The sequence below is a fragment of the Ursus americanus genome, chromosome 5 (assembly GCF_024610735.1).
Source record: "Ursus americanus isolate L20-20 chromosome 5, mUrsAme1.1.p, whole genome shotgun sequence".
Taxonomy (NCBI): domain Eukaryota; kingdom Metazoa; phylum Chordata; class Mammalia; order Carnivora; family Ursidae; genus Ursus; species Ursus americanus.
The window spans coordinates 44,655,125-44,673,511 of NC_142131.1; the positions used below are offsets into that span (position 1 = coordinate 44,655,125).

General features: G+C 37.8%; 1 protein-coding gene across 4 annotated transcripts in view; it reads right to left on the reverse strand.

Moving 5' to 3' along the window:
• Window positions 1-18,387, reverse strand: part of GPBP1 (GC-rich promoter binding protein 1) — a 72,188-nt gene that overhangs the window by 43,629 nt on the left and 10,172 nt on the right. Inside the window, exon 3 of one of the 4 annotated variants that reach the window (XM_087862137.1) lies at window positions 16,969-17,159. The exons of 2 other annotated variants lie outside the window; for them this stretch is intronic. The gene's annotated coding sequence lies outside the window, so the exon portion shown is untranslated. Of the gene's footprint in view, window positions 1-16,968; window positions 17,176-18,387 lie in introns of all 4 variants that reach the window. One more of the 4 variants, XM_087862138.1, reaches the window with a different exon arrangement.

An 18,387-nucleotide genomic window follows, 5' to 3' on the forward strand; every position in this document is an offset into this window, starting at 1 on the left:
CTTCTACCATCTTATTCTACATTTTGAAGTCTTCAGAAATTAAAATGAAAACTAAAGTGTTTCTGGATGAATAAAGGATTTTCATTATCTATTTTGACATGAAGCTACATACTAAGCTGCTTTGTGATGTATGTAATAGGATGTTACTTTCCCAACAAGTTTTTGTTGGAAACTCTTAAAATTACAGTTTCAATAACTAAGTGGGAATGAAAAACCGCTTTTATAGTCTGTACCAAGAAAAAAAAAATCACAAGAAATTGCAAAGAATCTAAAATAAATAAACCTTATCATTTTAAACAATAGTCAAGTAATAACCTATATACTAAAAACAATCCCTAGGAGGCAAACCACTAATATTACCTATTCATTTTCTACAATGTCTTTAGAATTCTCATTTAAATTTAGTTTTCAAAAGATAAAATATGAATAGCTTTAACTATTACCTAATACTAAGACATTTACACAAGTGTGTGAAGGAATCATGACAGGGCACCCCAAAATATGCTACTTTAACATAAGAATAGTTTTGAGCTGAAAATATTTTAATTCCTACAATTCCTTATCTATCTAAAAGCAGAGCCTCCAAAAAGAACTTATCAGTCCCCCTCCCCTGGAGCAACTCTTCCCTACACACACACACACACACACACACACACAGCACCACACACAGCACCACACCCAGACACTGCTACAAATTATCGTTTCTCCCATCAATTCTCCTAAGGGCCCATTTACCTATCTTTCCAAAAAGTCATCTGTTTTTCCATTAAGTGTCCTTAAATGGAAAATTCTAAGTGTCCTTAGAATTTAGCAAATTCTAACCACCCCTGAGTTACTCTGAGGTAGAAGCACACTCTAATAAACTTCTCTATGTTTTCTCTTGTTAATCTTTCATTTGTCAGTCTAATTTACAGGGCCCCAAGCCAGGGAACCTAGAAGGATAGAAGAAAGAAATTTTAACCCCTTACCTCTATAAAGCCAAATTAAACTTTCAAAAGCGCCACCCTATCATTTTCTTTTAACTACACTTAGTGCCATCCAAATTCATTCTATCTTTCTTTCCCTGGTAATATTAGGAGTGGAACTGTGCCCCCCACACACAAATTCATAGCTCTAAGTTGCACCTCTCCCACCTCTAAATACAACCGTATTTGGAGATAAAGGCTTTAGAGATGATTGACTTAAATGAGGTTGTTAGGGTGGGCCCCATTCCAATCCTGTGTCCTTGTTAAGAGGAGGAAATGGCGGGGGGGGGGGGGGGGGGGGGGCGCCTGGGTGGCTCAGCCATTAAGCGTCTGCCTTTGGCTCAGGTCATGATCCCAGTGTCCTGGGATCGAGCCCCACATTGGGCTCTGTGCTCAGCGGGAAGCCTGCTTCTCCCTCTCACACTCCCCTTGCTTGTGGTGTTCCCTCTCTGGCTGTCTCTGTCAAATAAATAAATAAAATCTTAAAAAAAAAAAAAAAAAGAGGAGGAAATTGGGACACATTGAGACACCAAGGCTGCACAGCAAAGAGACCATGTGAAGAGGCAGCAAGAGGGCGGCCATCTGCAAGCCAAGGAGAAAGGTCTCAGAGGAAACGAACCATGCTGACATCTTGATCTTGGAATATGAGCTTCCAAAACTATGACAAAATCAATTTACTTAACCCACTCAGTTTGCAGTATTTTGTTATGGCTTCCCTAGCAAATGTTAAAATAAAATAAAATAAAATAAAAGGCCCAAAATTGAGTGAACTCTCCTAAGCCCCACATAAACAAACCAAGACTTAATACCTAACCTGATTACACTTTAAGACCCTCTCAGAAAAAGGAGCACCTGGGTGGCTCAGATGGTTAAGCATCTGCCTTCAGCTCAGGTCATGATCCCAGAGTTCTGGGATCCAGCTCTGCGTTGTCAGGCTCCCTGCTCACCAGGGAGTTTGCAGCTTCTCCCTCTCCCTCTCCCCTCACCCCCATGCTCTGTCTCTCTCAAATAAATAAATAAAATGTTAAAAGAAAAAAAAAAACAAACCCCTGCCAGAAACAAAATCTTAACTGGTCATTCTGGAATTTCCTGGTCAGCAGTAGTGAGGTAATCAATCACCTGTAGACCCCCTCCACCATTTTCTAATGAAAGATGAAGTAATCCACTTTTTCCTTGTCCCTGGCCCCCTCTGCCTGTAAAAGCCTCCATTTTGTACAGCTCCTTGGAGCTCCTTTCTACTTGACAGATAGGATGCTGCCCCATTCATGAAACATTGAATGAAATCAATTTCATCTTTAAATTTCCTCTGATGAAATGTTTTTTAACAGACTAATACAAACAAGAATGTTAGAAATATACTAATCAAAAATGTTTGTATCAACTAGTACTTACAGGAGACTGCGGGGGTGCAAATTAGCAGTCTTATAAACAGTAATCCCAGGTTATTAGTAATCTTCCACCAGATTCCATTATAAGGTCTGATGATCCCATATAATACAGGCATAAACAAAAAAGATTCGTAAATGCTGACGGCATGAAAATCCTAATTTTTAATCTCAACCTATTTTACAACCTGTTGATGAATAAATGCCTGAAGTCTAAAACATCAACTATAAGAAAATCCCTAAGGGGAAAACTGGTTCTGAAAAAACCCTTATTGAAATACTGTATGTTTTTAAGTGCATGCGCCTGACTTAAAAATCACTGATTAACTAAAAATCCAAAACAGAATTCTTTAGACTGAAAAATGCACTTTGGCAAAAAGTACACAAACAGTAAGATACTTCCTATTTCCTATAATGTTTTTACTTCTGAACCCACCAAGTTTGTGGCAAATGTTTTCAATGAAAAAGTCAAACTGATTTCATCAGAATGTACATCGAACACCAGCTTTATAATGGTTTACATTTCAGATACCAAAAACTTTAAAAATCACAAAGCCTGTCAAAAACATGCAACATCAACCAACAGGTAAGGCATTTTAACTAATTAAGGCAGATTTTTATGAAAGAACAGGCTTCAGAGTCCAATGGTCCTGGATTCAAATCAACTCAACCAGTTACGAGGCTGGACGACTTTGGCAAGTTAACATCAGACTGTTTCTTCTCTTCACTAAAATTTAGGTAACTACTACTTACCTTTTAACTTGAAAACTATTGAAGTTCTAAAAAGACAACTACTATCTACATACAATCCTTTAAAAAGGTTGTTTTTCATTCAGCCAAACTGTTCACAATCCTTCATTAATAAGAACCAGAAGACGGACTATTCAAATTCAACCTTAGCTCTCTTGAAAATAAGCCTGTGAAATACTGCTTTCATATAAGCTTAATGTATTAACAGATTTCATTTAAAAAGTGGGTTTCTCTTCCTGATTCAGGACTAAAGCCATTTATATGAGGAAACACAAGAGGGTTCCAGACTGTTAAGAGTCAGAGTAGGGACAAAAGGGTATCAACACCTGGGAGCGGCCCAGCACAGGATATCAGTGTCAAAGCAGGGTGAGGAAGGGTATCCGTGCAGGGGGACAGCCAGAAATGGGGCACTGAGCCCAAGAGTGAAGAAGGTATCCATGGGTGGAGGGAGGATCAGTGAGAAGAGTCAAGATGCTAAGCAGGGGGAGGTGGGTGTCCACACGTGGATGGTGGCAGTGGCTACAACAGAAGATTGATTATATACAGGGGAAATAATCAAATAAGTATTTAGAATAATTAAAGTTAAGTTTCACACTGTCAAAGAATACAGTAACTAGTAACAGAAAGGGTGAAAACTAGAGTGAATTTTGTGGTGTTATACTCTATCAGTATGATTAATGATTAATTCACAATCATATACTAATAAAATACTTACATTCACATATACCACACAAAGGTAATATTTATGTATATATACCTCTCCCAACTCTGCACTGAGAGGGTCTGAGCATAGTGACTCCAGTAAATGAGCATACTTAACACAGAATCTTGGCTTTTTAAAAAAAGATTTTATTTATTTGACAGCGCGTGTGCATGCGCACACACAAGCAGGTGGAGCATCAGGCAGAGGGAGAGAGAGAAGCAAGCTCCCGCTGAGCAGGAAGCCCTATGAGGGGCTCGATCCCAGGACCCTGGGATTATGACCCAAGCCAAAGGCAGCCGCTTACCCACTTAACAAGGTGCCCCTAGGATCTTGGCTTCTAAAAACAGATTTCCACTAAACAAAACCAGGGCTTTGAGAAATAGCTGATTCCCAGGGCTGGGGAAAGATGACAAAATAAGCCTAGAATATTTTATCTTAGCAAAAAGCAGGAAATATCCAAATAATGATTATGAAATATCAAAAGGGCACAGAAACCAGCTTGAATCAGTTCCCACTGGCCAAATCAGGGACAATTTGAGAATTAAAAATGAAGAAAACACATGTTTAGGCCATGAACACAAAATGGTGAAAGAGGGAACTCCAAGAGCCTACCCCTTCACAGTAACAGCAAAAATCAAGCAAAATCTGTCAGAATCAGCTTTGTCAGAGCTCTGTTAATAGTCAAAGGCCTACCGCAATCAAGCACACTAAATCCAGAAAACAGAAACTTTAAAATGGTAGGAAAGCTTTGTAGCGTTTTCCTTGCCCTTGACCCCCATCTCTCCCAGGCACAGTGGAGGTCCCAAAAAGCCAGTGTGGGACCCAGGTCTCTGATTCTGGAGTGAGCCCTGTAGAACTTAGTCTCACAGGATTATGTTTGGTCTGTATAAACCTGTCTGGGGGCTACCTAAGGATTGACAAGAGGTACTTGCCTTTGTTTTACCTAACATGGAAGGAAAAGCTGCTATGCTAAGGGCATTCCTCCAAAACAGTCTAAGGTGCAAGAACCTCCTCCTCCATGGGACAAAGGTTTATAACTGAGTGAACAACAGCACACCCAAAGCATGGAAAGAAAGGCTAAGACACCATTTGGGAAATTATGACATTGCAAAGAACTCCCTTATAAGAGCAGGCTTAAAAACCACACATATCTCCAGGGCAAGACATATGCTCAAAAAAACAAACAAAACAAAAACAAAACCTGAGAAGACCCTCTACTTCCACCTTGGCCTGATCTTAAGAGTCAAAGAAAACAGGAAATGAAGACTAAGATAGTTATAAATTATGCTGTGGTTAATCATTGAAGAAATGCCCTAACACAGACCTAACGGGCAACAAAACACTAGCTGAACATGGTGAAGGTGAAAGTGGCTCTTATTTGAAGAGCTCTCAGAGCAGCAGTACCCATGGACAAGAGAAATAAAACTGCTATTGTACTGAAATTACTTTCTGTAACAACATTCATGAACCTTTAAGTCAAGTCTTATAAAAGGCCGCAACCTGTGCTGTGCTGTGAGCACTAAGAGTTGATTCCTTGTTTGACCCACATGTGAAAAGATTTGTCATCTTTAGACAAGATAACATACTGATCTTGATGATAAACTTTTATATTTTGTTCATCATGGCTTTTTGCATTAATTTTTTAAATTTTACCAAAATATTATCTGAAAAACCAAAAACAAGAAACACTAAGTGACCACAAGCTAAGGGACAGTGACTTCAGAGACTAGCCAAGATAAAGAACACAGACTTTACAAAAATAGTTTCAAAAAGTCACTAAACAAACACCCAACTACAAATCCACAGTAAGCAACCCTGAGGACAGGGAGGGAAACATTCGGTTCCCACAGTCTCCAAATTACAATATTAAAAATACTCAATTTTCTACAAAAAATTACAAAGCACTCAAAGAAATATGAAAGTATGGTACACTAACAGGGGGGAAAATGAAAATTACAAAACAGTCTCTGATGAAACACAGACATCAATCGTCCTAAATACAAAGAGCTAATAAAGGAAACGGAGAGCAATGTCTCAATAAATAGACTATCAGTAAAGAGGTTAAGAATTATAGAAAGGGGGGCGCCTGGGTGGCACAGCGGTTAAGCGTCTGCCTTCGGCTCAGGGCGTGATCCCGGCGTTGTGGGATCGAGCCCCACATCAGGCTCTTCCTCTATGAGCCTGCTTCTTCCTCTCCCACTCCCCCTGCTTGGGTTCCCTCTCTCGCTGGCTGTCTCTATCTCTGTCAAATAAATAAATAAAATCTTTAAAAAAAAAAAAAAGAATTATAGAAAGGAACCAAAGAAATTCTTGGGCCAAAAAGTACAATAACTGAAACAAAACAGAAGGAAGAATCAGATTAAATGGAAGATAGGTCAATTAAAATTATCAGTCTGAAGCAAGAAGGAAAAAAAAAGAAAACTACAGAAGTCAAACCTCAATTTTGACCTCAAACTTTCTAGTTGGATTCTTCTTTCCAGCTTGTCTCTTGGCTCAGTCAAAAGACCGGGAGGCCAAAGCATACCCAGAAGGGAACAGAAACTACCCTCTCATGCACTAAGAACTATCCTGAGCCAGCAAGACACCTCCATCAGTGAATGACTCCCAGTGATCGATTTGACCTTCACTGCCTACCTGCACATACCCACTCATCTTTGCTGCACATTTTCCTTATAAAAACCTGGAAGTATTTTCAGCATTTTGGAGACAGTTTTTGAGATGCTAGTCCACTGTCTTCCTGGTGTTGGACTCACTGAAATAAATTCCTTTCTTGTTTCACCACTACTTATATCTCTGCCTTTTGATTCTGTCAGCAGGGAGTGGGTGAGCTTAGTCTTTGCGACCCCCAGAGATAGATGCTCTTGCACCTCTGCACCCCAGCTACAGAAAGACCTGTGGGAAACCATTAAGCATACCAACATACACATAGTGAAAGTATGTAACATAAACATACTACCTATTAAAATTCCAACATTCTTTTTTGCACAGAGAAGCCATTCTCAAATTCATTTGCAACTGCAAGGGATCTCAAACATCCAAAACAGTACTGAGAAGGAGAATACAGTTAGAAGACTCACATTTCTGTGTTGTTTTTTTTTTTTAAGATTTTATTTATTTATTTGACAGAGATAGAGACAGCCAGCAAGAGAGGGAACACAAGCAGGGGGAGTGGGAGAGGAAGAAGCAGGCTCATAGCGGAGGAGCCTGATGTGGGGCTCGATCCCATAACGCCAGGATCACGCCCTGAGCCGAAGGCAGACGCTCAACCGCTGTGCCACCCAGGCGCCCCACATTTCTGTGTTTCTAAACTTATTACAAAGCTACAAAAATAAAAATCGCAATGGCATAAGGATAGATACATAAACCAATGGGATGGAACTGAGAGTCCAGAAAAGGTCATACATGTATGGCCAGTTAATTTTTTACCAAAGCACTAAGACCATTTAATGGGGGAAAGAATAGTGTTTTCAACAAATGGTACCGAGACATATGGATAATGGACTCTATTCACACCATATACAAAAATAAACTCAAAATGGATCAAAGACCTAACCATAAAAACTAGAACTACAAAGCTATAAAAAGAAAACATGGAGGTAAAGCTTCATGATCTTGGATTTGGCAGTAGGTTTTTATTTATAACACCAAAAAGACAAACAAGAGAAAAAAATGGCCTTCAAAAAATGTGAAATTTCTGTGGCAATGGGTATTATCTAGAAAGTGAAAAGACAGATGAATGAATGAATGAATGAATGAAAAGAATGGGATAAAGTATTTGCAAATCTTATCTGATTAGGGTCTATCAAGAATATATAAAGAACTCTTACAACTCAACGACAAAGACAAATATCCCAACTTTAAAATGGGCAAAGGATTTGAAAGACATCTCTCCACCCACCACTAAAAAAGAACAAAGAAAAAAACAGCATATAGCAAGTACTGATGAAAATATGGGAGAAACTGGTACCCTTGTACATTGTTAGTGGGAAGGTAAATTGGTACAAACACTGGGAAAAGTTCAGAAACTCCTTAAAAAGTTAAATATATACCATATGACCCAGCAATTCTATAAATATATATATACATATACCCAAAAGAAGTGAAAATGGGTATTCAAGTATTTGTACACCAATGTTCAATACCAGATCTATTCACAATAGCCAAGAAAAGGAAGCATCCCAAATATCCATCAATACATCAATGAATAAACAAAATGTGGTGTGTGGGTGTGTACATATATATATATTCATTATAAAGGAATGAAGTACTGACACATGGTAAAGGGTTAACCTCAAAAACATGCTAAGTGAAAGAAGCCCGACCAAAGATCACATATTGCACAATTCCAGTTATACGAAATAACCCTGAGTAAATCCACAGAGATGAAAAGCAGACTGGTGGTTGCCAAGGATCGAGGGGAGGGAGGAACGGGGAGTAACTGCTAAATGGATAGATTTTCCTTTTTGGGTGACAAAAATGTTCTGGAATTTAATAAAGTTGGTTTTACACCAGTGTGAATATACTAAATGACACTGAATTGTATGTTTTAAAATGATTAATAACTTCATGTAATGTGACTTTCATTCCAATAAAAATAAATAAGAGTGCTGCTGTATTCTAACCCCTTGAATAAAACACCATCAATACAGATATAAATGCATACACTGAAAAATTAAAGGAAGAGAAAATCATTCATACAATTTCTAAGTACCTCTTACCCCCCAAAACAAAAACAAACCACTTATTACAATTCTGTGGTGAAATAACCAGGCAAATAGCCTGGGAAATCCTTAATGAACAGATCAAAGTGAACATCATGAGTTATAGAACAAACTGAAATCGTGTGCCAAATGACAGAATGCAATGAGCAGAGAGCACTGTTTTACTTCTGTAATATTCTAGCCAAAGATGCATAACCCAAAGAAGCACAGCCTGTCAGAACACAAGAAATGCCAACTAGAGAGATGTTATATCACAATAACTGGCCCATAATCTTCAAACATCAGATTATAAAAGGAAAATCATTTTTAAAAAATGATCAGTCTGTGACACATGCTCATCCTATATCTTTTGTGAGTTGCATTTTAACTTTTAAAAACTATACTATGACATTTTGTTCCATTGAATTTTGTTTTCATTGCTGTAATACCATAATGAAACTCTATTAAATATTTAGTGGACACATAGTAACTACTAAGTGATTTACAGACCTTGCTAATAAAAAGTAAAAGAGGCCCCTTCCCTGTAGATTCTGACTCCACAGGTCTTAAGCAAGACCTACAATTCTATTTTTTTTTTTAAGATTTTATTTATTTATTCGACAGAGAGAGACAGACAGCGAGAGAGGGAACACAAGCAGGGGGAGTGGGAGAGGAAGAAGCAGGCTCATAGTGGAGGAGCCTGATGTGGGGCTCGATCCCAGATCACCGGGATCACGCCCTGAGCAGAAGGCAGACGCTTAACAACTGCGCCACCCAGGCGCCCCCTACAATTCTATTTTTAAACCAGCATTTAAAGTGATGATCATCAGGAAAGGATTGTAAATACTGCAATAAACATCAAGAAAAAAATCCTTGCCTAAGGAACATGGACTCTGAAGGAAAATATTCTATTGCTTATTTTTTACAGTTTGGACCATGAAACAATGTTCAGTATCTTCTGTTATCAATATAGTTAAAATAAAATTAGATTAGACATTCAGATGTAACAGAACATTAATAAATTTCACAAGAAATCTGGAATATTACAAATTTCCATCCTTTAAGAAGTTTTCATCTTAATGTTTCCTTTAACCTGGAATTTTCTTAGACCATTTTCCTCCTCAGGTTACCCTTTAAAAAAAAAAATTATTTATTTGAGAGAGAAACCATGTGTGCAAGTGCAACCGCAAAGGGGAAGGGGCAGAGAGAGAGAATCACAAGGGGACTCCCCGCTGAGCATGGAGCCTGACAGGGTGTCGATGCCAGGACCCTAAGATCATGACCTGAGCCAAAACCAAGAGTGGGATGTTTAACCGACTGAGTCACCCAGGTACCCCCTCAGTTTACCTCTTAAAACTGTTCAAAACCTGTCCATGCTTTGCTTACCAGAAAAAAAAAATCTTAGAGAACTGTGATTGTTAAATTGTTACATCTAAAAATTCCTATGTTCACCCTCAAAAAGAACTTTAAGGAGAAAAAAAGAATTACTGCAAACAGGATGCTTCTAATTCTCAAGTTTCTAGACTACTAAAGGTAAAGCACACAAGGTAACTCAAGAGCTGTGAAACTTAAAATTAACAGACTTAAATTTCATATAAAATTCACTACCAAAAAATATAAACCCTACTCTATAAACAAATTTTTACACACTGCGCTTCTCTTTCCTCATAAAACTGAAGTTAAGTCAACCCTGAAATTTTTTCTAATTCAGCTTATGAGACCCTTTTTCTTATAAGGGTTGGCAACCGTACATTTTAATTAAGAATTATACTGCAAACAAATTGGGCTCAATTGGAATAAAACTGAATTCAAATAAACTCATTTACTCAATAGCCAGTGTGGTCAAAGCTAAGTGCTAAACAGTGAAGATACTTAAAAGGCTCAAGATGGCAGTCCCCCGAGAACATTCGAACAGTTAACAAATAATTGCAAAAAATAAAAATAAAAAATGCACCCTTAAACCCACAATCAGAAAAGTTGAGGTATAAGCAAATTATTTATCTGAAGTATTTACCATGAGAAAAATACCAAAGTTACAAGGATTCAAATGAGGTAACTTAAAAAGAACAACAAAACATAAAATGTAATCAGCTTCAACTTGTTCTCTGAAAAAGGGGCAGATTCACAAGAGATAATTCACCCCTAAGCTACACAGCCAGTAAGGGGAAGACCTGGACAGTAAGAACTCTAGATCTGCCTCAAAAGCCATGCTTCTTCGTTCACAATCAGTACCGCTAGAGTGCTCCCACAGAAAGTACTAAAAGTTAACTCATTCTCCTGCTCTGCCCTTGCTCCCACCCCCAAACCCCATCACCATCCTCCCCCATCCCCCAAATATATTTCAGAAAATAACCAAAGTAACTTATCTTCAAGTTTCATTTTACTTTATAAACTTATGAAAATTCTCCTTCCCATAAAGAAACATTTCTGATACATTTGTTTGCTGAATGACTTAATTCATCAACAAACATTTATGGAGCAGCTACTCTAAACCAGGACTTTGACCAATATTCTCCTCCGCAAGAATGCATACTATTAGGAAGGAACAAAGGGAGGAAGAAAATAAAGAAGGCAGCGAGATTAGCTCATTTTTCCTGGTACCAGAAGTGGCAATTACAGGTAAAAAAAACAAAAGGGGCAATTAATGGTAAGGATTATCCTCAAACTACCAACATGTGAAATGCAGCAGACTAAGTTATGATAGTATCAAATTAATTCCATAATTGGTTACATTGTGCTGAAACTCCACATCAGACTTATCTACAAAGAACAGTAGAAATCCTGAATTTGAGGACTGAAAGCGATAGAAAATGACTGACAAAAGTTAATTGTGAGAAAATGTGGGAAAAATTTTTATAATCTCAGAAGGTGGAAGGAAGGCCTTTCTAAGTACAACACACAAAACAGAAATGATAAAAATATATTTATATATTCAATTATAAATATAAACACAAAAAGCATTCTACATGACAAAATTCACAACCAAGGTCAAAGAAAACAACATGGGGGAAATACTTGTCACAAATAGCACATACAAAGGGTTGACTTCCCTTCATATGTCAAATGTTCCCACAAATCAAGGGAAAAAAGAAGTTAAAAGATGAAGAAAAAATATAAAGAGCTGACAGGAAAGGGTCTTATAATATGAAATGTTTTCATCCTAGCATTGTTCCTAGCAGTAAAAAAAAAAGAAAGAAAGAAAGAAAGAAAGAAAAGAAACAATGCACAGCAAAAGAGATCTGGTTAAGTTGACATTAAGCCATCAATATAAAAATAATAGGGTAGCTTTACATATATTAAAATGGAATAACCCTCCAAGATACTTCCTTAAGTAAAAAAGCTGTAGAGCAAGGTGGACCTCATGTTACTACTTACATTATAAAGAATACAATGTGCTTATATAAACATAAGTTCTCTCCAGAAAAATACAAAAACTAAGAGTGGTTTCTTCAGACAAGAATTACAGCTAGAAAATAGGCATGAGGGGGTGACTATTTTCTAAAAACCTTTGTACTTTTCGTAATTTCCACCGGATATATGTATTCAAAGTAATTTTAAATTCTCTTTACTCTGACTCAACTTTACCATTTCTTGAATCCTCTAACTTTAACATTACCTACCTTTTTCCGAAGTCAAGTAAGCCTAAAAGACAGCATCCCAAGAGCAGCAAACGAGCTTCAACAAATGAATTTAGAAAATGAGCCTAACACTATGAACTAGTCATTTCACAAACAGTTCCAACAGACAGGATCCTTGATATGAAATGAAAGATTTGGAAATTCAAGTACCTTAACTTTTTTTTTTTTTAAAGATTTTATTTATTTATTCGACAGAAATAGAGACAGCCAGCGAGAGAGGGAACACAAGCAGGGAGAGTGGGAGAGGAAGAAGCAGGCTCATAGTGGAGGAGCCTGATGTGGGGCTCGATCCCATAACGCCGGGATCACGCCCTGAGCTGAAGGCAGACGCTTAACTGCTGTGCCACCCAGGCGCCCCAGTACCTTAACTTTTTGATTATGAAGACAATAGCCTAAAATATATACTGAACACATAAACATGCATATACAAACACACACACAATTAACTAAGCAATTTAATTAGGGCTTTACAAGTATTATCTCATTTAGTGCTCAGCATTTCCCTCTGGGACTGACATAATCTTTTCTTCAAAAAACAAAACAAAACAACAGGTTTTTTTATACAGAGGCACCTGGGTAGTTCAGTTGGTTAAGTGTTTGCCTTCAGCTCAGGTCATGATCTCAGGGTTCTGGGACTGAGCTGTGCATCAGGCTCCCAGCTCAGTGGGGGGGGGGGGTGGTTCTGTTTCTTCCTCTCCCTTTCCCCCTCCCCGTTTGTACATGCAAGCTAACAAATTTTTTAAAATATTAAAAAAAAAAACCCACAGGTTTATATATATATGTGAAACACATTTTATTTGTTTAAAAGATTTTATTTATTTATTTGACATGGAGGGGGACACAAGTGACAGGGTGGGAGAGGGAGAAACAGGATTCCCGCTGAGCAGGGAGCCTGATGTGGGGCTGGATCCCAGGACCCTGGAATCAGGACCTGAGCTAAAGGCCGACCCTTAGTGACTGAGCCACCCACGTGCCCACCAAACACATTTTAAAGTTCCCAATGTAAGAGTACTCATCAGTGGTAGGTCAAATTCTTAACCACTAAACACATACATACATACTGTAAATAACCGAGAATACGTTAGGTAGAGATGTTACCTTATACAAAATTTTAGCCTTAATAACAGCTGTTTAGGTAATTCTCTAAATTCTACATTTTGGTTTCACATGTCAGGCACTGCCTTGACCTATAGCTATAACAAACCTTATACAAATTACAGATATTAATCTCCCAAACACATAGACGAGGGGCAGTTTGAGCTACCACTGCAGTCATTAACTTTCTACTAACCTAAGCCAACTTTGTCCCCAACAGACTCTATCCTCTCATCAGGCTGTCCTTGAAGGTCCTAATGTAAAGGACTAAGTTGAAAACATTTTCACTCACATTTTCCCATTTACACAATGTCCCTATAAGGACTCATTTTTATGGAAGAGACCAAAGAGTAATTCATGGGAAAAATCTGAAAACTACTAGCTGACTTAGAGGGAAAAACAAAGGCAGCTAAGTTACATATGGAAAGTCCTTAAGACATCTTGACTATCAGGTGAATGCACTTGTCAAGTAGTTTTCAACCTAGCCAGTATTCCATGAAACAATTATTTCATCACTGTAACAGCCTCAAGTTTAGCATCCTTGTAGAGCTTTACTAACTAAGGCCCCTTGTAAGAAACCTATAACATCCTCTTCTTAAAAAGAACCAAATCAAGATCACACTGAGAAAATTTGTAACATCAAAAATAATTTAAACTCTGTGGGCACAAATCTCCTTTCGTATCTCTGAGGAGTAAAGATTATGTCTCCTCTTCAAAAAAAAAATTAATTAATATAAATGAATTCTCATGGCCTTTCTCGTTTCTGATAGTGAGCCAAAAATTCTGTTCGCTCATTTATTTCAAAGTTACTCCTTGAAACCTAAAGTGTGTTTTATCTTTCTAAACCTGAGAGGGCAATTTCACTAGGTTTTAATCTCTCCAACTCAGTAGTTCAAACTAGGAAGCATTTTTATTTTTTTTTTAAGATTTTAAGTAATCTCCACATCCAACATGGGGCTCGATCTCACAACTCTAAGATCAACAGTCAACAGTCCCTACCGACTGAGCCAGTCAGGCACCCCTAGGGAACATTTTTAAAGGCAAGGTCATAATGAATAAGTCCTTATCAGTCAGTCCCTTAAGGGCACTAACAGCAAATCCAAAGCCAGCCCTTAATCTAGCAAGCCGGCAAGAAGCTCATATAACAAATTATTTAAGTCTAGGCAGATAAAACAGCTTCTATATAATCTGACAACAAATCAACTAGGCTACAAATAATCTAACAAATTTCTCCTAGTCCCCAAACAGTTAAACTGTTCTATAATAAAAATACCAACTGCACATACTGAAGTCTAGGGAAAAAATAAGTTAACCCAAATCATCTAAGATGTTAATTCTTTTACTCTGCAAGTTAAGTGTACTAAGAATATAACAAATAAACAAGGTCCCCTGCCCTCAAAAGAGTATGTGATAAATGAGTGAAGCCAGATAATTAGACTATGTTTTGAAAGAAATAAATAGGATAAAGAAATAAGAGAAACCAAAGGCTACAGGAAGGGGGGGGGGTTGTCTACTTTGCACAGAATGTTTAGAGAGTCACCTAGAATCTAACAAAGAAACTAAAACTGAGCTAACAAAGGGAAAACAAGAATGAGCAAGCATAAAGGCCCTAAGACAGGAAGGAAAATGGCTAGGAAGAGAAAGAGGGCCTTAAAAGGCAAATGATCTAGGAAGACATTAAGGAAGGTTGCAGAGAAATGGAGGGAAAAAACAATTCTTACAGGCTAGAGTCTACATGTTATTCTTAGGTCCGATGGGAACACTCTGCTCTGTGAATAATAAACTACAGAGGTGCAAGAAGGGCAGAGGAACAAAGTTTTAAGACTACAGCAATAGTTCAGGTTAGAGAAGATGGTGGCCCGAACAAGTCCAATGGCCGTGGACTAAAAAAGGACTTATTTCAAATAGATTTGCTAAATGACTAGATGGGAGGAAAAGTAGAAATCAAAGGTGATTTCCAAGTTTTTTAGCTTGAACAGATGGACTCTGTACCCATTTACTGAACCAGAAAAGAATGGAGAAATTATGGAGCTAAGAAAGACTCAAAAGAGTGCAGTTTGGGATGTATTTGTCAACTAAGTGGAAAGGCTAAGAAGGCCGTTAAATTATAAGAGTAGAATACAGGGAAGAGATCTGGACTGCAGATTTAAATTTGAGATCATTTGCATACCATAAACTATGGTACCATTTCCCAGGTTACACAAATATTACCTCAAAAGAATGTAATGCATTGTGTTTTCATCAATTTTGAACATTTTATAAAATGCAACCTAAATATACCTGGTTTGGGGTGCCTGGGTGGCTCAGCTGGTTAAGCATCTGCCTTTGCCTCAGGTCATGATCCCAGCCAGGGTCCTGGGACTGAGCCCCATGCCAGGCTCCCTGCTTAGCAGGGGAGTCTGCTTCTCCCTCTGACCTTCCCACCCCCCTTCATTCTCTCTCTCTCTCACTCTCTCAAACAAAATATTTTTAAAAATAATCAATAAATATACCTGGTTTCTATTTAGTTCTGTCCTTTCAATTTACATTTACCTATGCTCCCGATCTAGTCTTCTCCCTCCTGGTTGATCATAATGGGCCTCAACCACTACTATCTATGTGATGCAGCCATGACAATACTGCTAAATAAATTCTGTATCATTTTACAAATTCAAAGCATTCAGCACTCATTATTTCACTTGAGTCTAATGATAACCTTGTGAAGCAGGGAAAGAACCAGTTTTATTAGGGCAGGAAATAAGTCTTATAAAGGCTGCCCTGGCCATCATCAAATAGCTATTATTTACTAGAAGAGATGAAATCACAACTCAAATTTAAGAACTCTATTTACTCTACATTCACAGAACAGAGCAGACCAAGTAAGTGCAGGAATCTTACATTTTTGTCTTGTTTGCTACTAAATGCTCAGCACAAATGAAACAGCAGGCATAGAGTAGGCACTAAAACATACTGAGGCAATGGACATCTTCTCTAGCCGACGAACACTCAAGAAATCCCAGAACCTCTGCTGAATCAACGTTCTGAAGTCAGTTGAGAGCCTGCATCCTCCTTTCTCACTTCCAACACAGAAATATTGTCATTTATTTCAAAGTATGTTCAAATATCAACTAGATAATTCCTAACACTTCAAGCCACACAAAAGATTGCTCTATCAATTCAAGATGGCATTATTCTGCAATAGGTCTTACTTCACAGGCCCATAAAAACAATTTCTTTTAGTCCATATTTCCTACAGAAGATTTTAAAAAACAAAAGATGTCATCAGGATTTTAAAATAAAGCAGAAAAAGTCAAATGCTAGCATCTGTATTTACCAACTACTGACTTAACATATACAGGAATGATAGTAAGTACACCAGTAGTTCCACACATATAGGCAACTGAGTTTCAACAGAGGTATTTCGAAGTGATTCAAGGGGAAACACAGCCTTCTCAACAAATGATACTGTGACAACTGGACGTCGTTTACAATATTAAAAAAAAAAAAAAAAAAAAAGGAAAGAAAGAAAAATAGAACCTCAACCCTTTGCTCACACCACAGGCCAAAAAGAATCATTCAAAATGTATCACAGACCCAAAAGTATAAGCTAAACTACAAAATTTCTATTGTGTTAGAGGGAAAGATTTCTTAGGACACAAAAAAGCACAAACCAATTTTACTTCAAAATTTAAAATACTTATTCTTCAAAACACACTATTAAGAAAATGATGGTGGGGCGCCCGGATGACTCACTCGGTTAAGCGGCTGCCTTCTGGGGTGCCTGGGTGGCTCAGTCGTTAAACATCTGCCTTCGGCTCAGGGCGTGATCCTGGCGTTTTGGGATCGAGCCCCACATCAGGCTCCTCTGCTAGGAGCCTGCTTCTTCCTCTCCCACTCCCCCTGCTTGTCTCTCTCTCACTGGCTGTCTCTCTCACTGGCTGTCTCTCTCACTGGCTGTCTCTGTCAAATAAATACATAAATACATAAATACATAAATACATAAATAAATAAAATCTTTAAAAAAAAAAAAAGCTGCTGCCTTCTGCTCTGGCATGATCCCAGGGTCCTGGAATCGAGTCCCGCATGGTCCTGCATCAGGCTCCCTGCTCAGTGGGGAGTCTGCTGCTCCCTCTCCCTCTGCCCTTTCCCCATACTAGTTCATGCACTCTCTCTCTAATAAATAAAATCTTGAAAAAAAAAAAAATGATGGCAAAACACAGACTGAGAAATTATGTGCAAAATATGTATCTCAAATACATGTATCCAAAATACATAAATAATTCTTACAACTCAACAAGACAATCTCATCTTTTTTAAATGGGCAAAAGATCTGGACACCACCAAAAAAAATCATTATTAGGTAAATACAAATTAAAACCACAATGCAAATTCAAACTATACACCCATTCCACAGATGAAATTGAAAGACTGACGTCAAATACTGGCAAGAATGCAGAACTATGTAATATATATTGCTGGTGCAAATGCAAATGGTTCAGCACTCTGTAAGACACTGCCAAGTTTTTAGCAGAGTCAAATACACAAAATTCCTATGACCCTGAAATCACATTGCTGGGTAATTTCCCCAAGAGAAATGAAAACCCTTCTAGTCACCAAATCCAGTATGCAAATGTTCATACAAACTTTACTCACAATAGCCAAACACTGGAAACAACCCAAATGTCTAGTATCCAGAGAATGGATAAACATTTGTTGTGTATCCACACAAGAGAATACCACTCAGCCATAAAAAATATGGATTAAAAATACTTGCAATAACATGCATGAAAGAAGTCACAAACAAAAGTATACACAGTGTTTGGTTCCCTCTATAAGAAATTCTGGAAAACAATACACAATAAGAAGAGAAGAAAAAAGGACTGGTGGTCTCCAGAGAATAGGGGTAAGGGTAGAGGACACTCTGTAAAGGACAATAAGGTAACTTTCTGGGTGATGTAAATATTCTACATTCTCAGGTGCTGTGATTACACAACTCATTTGTAAATAAATAAATAAATAAATCTTCAAACTGTACACTTAAAGAGTGAATTTATTCTATGTAAATCATATCTCAATACACCTAGTTTAAAAATGGGCTCACATTCCATTAAAAAAAAATGAACAGGCACACCTTTTGTAAAGACCAACTACTAAAATGTTAATTTTTATTTA